Source organism: Calidris pugnax, unplaced genomic scaffold, assembly GCF_001431845.1.
Source record: "Calidris pugnax isolate Ruff unplaced genomic scaffold, ASM143184v1 scaffold896, whole genome shotgun sequence".
Classification (NCBI taxonomy): domain Eukaryota; kingdom Metazoa; phylum Chordata; class Aves; order Charadriiformes; family Scolopacidae; genus Calidris; species Calidris pugnax.
Window position 1 is genome coordinate 153,001 of NW_015091892.1, and position 2,127 is coordinate 155,127.

Sequence of the window (2,127 nt, forward strand, 5' to 3'; positions counted from 1 at the left end):
GTGGGGGAGAGGGGGTGGCACCCCCCGACACGCAGCAAGGGTGGGCACCACGTCCTGGGGGGGTCCCCGCGGTTTGGGGCAGCACCTCCCCGGGGTGCCCAAGCCAAAGACCTCCCCGTTTCTGGGGGTCCCGACTTCCCCCGGTAAATCCCCGGACCCACCGATCCCCGGATTAACCCCCGCAGCCGCGGGCTGACCCCCCCTTCGCCCCCCCCGCCACCACACCGGGGACCCCCACCCACACGGACACCGCGGGGACCCCTCCCCGAACGGAGCTGGAGGGGCTCCCGGAGCCGTAACCCGGGACGCGGCCACCCCGAGCACCCCGGTGCCGACGGGGAGGACGCGGGACCGGGGGGGTCCGGGGGCACCGGGAGGCAGAGCGACCCCCGGCCCCGCTCCCCCGGGAGGAGCCGCCGCCGCCTCTCGCCCTCCACCTGCCGGGACTGAGGCTCCGGGAGCCCCGGTGCCGGTGGGGATCCCGGTGAGGACCCCCGTACCGGCGGGGACCCCCGTGCCCGCATGGATCCCGGTACCGGTGAGGACCTCGGTGAGGACCCCGGTATCGGAGGGGATCCCGGTTCCCGTGGGGACCCCGGTGAGGACCCCCGTACCGGAGGGGACCCCCGTGTCCGTGTGGATCCCGGTACCGGTGAGGACCTCGGTGAGGACCCCGGTACCGGTGGGGACCTTGGTGGGACCCCGGTACAAGTGGGGATCCCGGTGCCCGTGGGGACCCCGGGGGGACCCCGGTGCCGCTGCGGGATCCCGGTGAGGACCCCCGTACCGGAGGGGACCCCCGTGTCCGTGTGGATCCCGGTACCGGTGAGGACCTCGGTGAGGACCCCGGTACCGGTGGGGACCTTGGTGGGACCCCGGTACAAGTGGGGATCCCGGTGCCCGTGGGGACCCCGGGGGGACCCCGGTGCCGCTGCGGGATCCCGGTGAGGACCCCCGTACGGGAGGAGACCCCCGTGCCCGTGGGGATTTCGGTACCGGTGAGGACCTCGGTGGGGACCCCGGTACCGGAGGGGACCCCCGTGTCCGTGTGGATCCCGGTACCGGTGAGGACCTCGGTGGGGACCCCGGTACCGGAGGGGACCCCCGTGTCCGTGTGGATCCCGGTACCGGTGAGGACCTCGGTGGGGACCCCGGTACCGGAGGGGACCCCCGTGTCCGTATGGACCCCAGTACAGGTGAGGACCCCAGTACCGGTGGGGATCCCGGTGCCCGTGGGGACCCTGGTGGGGACCCCGGTGTCGCTGGGGATCCCGGTGAGAACGGCGGTACCGGAGGGGACCCCCGTGTCCGTATGGATCCCGGTACCGGTGAGGACCTCGGTGAGGACCCCGGTACCGGTGGGGACCTTGGTGGGACCCCGGTACAAGTGGGGATCCCGGTGCCCGTGGGGACCCCGGGGGGACCCCGGTGCCGCTGCGGGATCCCGGTGAGGACCCCCGTACGGGAGGAGACCCCCGTGCCCGTGGGGATTTCGGTACCGGTGAGGACCTCGGTGGGGACCCCGGTACCGGTGGGGATCCCGGTGCCCGTGGGGACCCTGGTGGGGACCCCGGTGTCGCTGGGGATCCCGGTGAGGACCCCCGTAGGGGAGGGGACCCCCGTGCCCGTGTGGATCCCGGTACCGGTGAGGACCCCGGTACCGGTGGGGACCCCGGTACCGGTGGGGATCCCGGTGCCCGTGGGGACCCTGGTGGGGACCCCGGTGTCGCTGGGGATCCCGGTGAGGACCCCCGTAGGGGAGGGGACCCCCGTGCCCGTGTGGATCCCGGTACCGGTGAGGACCCCGGTACCGGTGGGGACCCCGGTACCGGTGGGGGGGGCGCAGGGGCGGCGGGGAAGGGAAGGACGGACCTCCCCCCCCCGCCCCGGTGCGCGGTGGGGAGCGGGGACCCCCGGGTGCGCCCTCCCGTGCCGGGAGCCCGTTCGCCCCCACGGTGCCGGTGACGGTACCGGTGCCGGTACCGGGGGGGGTCCCGTCCGCCACGGAGCCACTCACCTGCCCGCGCCTCCGCCTCTTTGTTCACCTTAAAATGGCAGCCGGGCTCGGCGGCGACCGGGCGCTGCTGGAGACCGGCCCCGGCCCGGCCCCGGTTTCCGCCTCCGGGG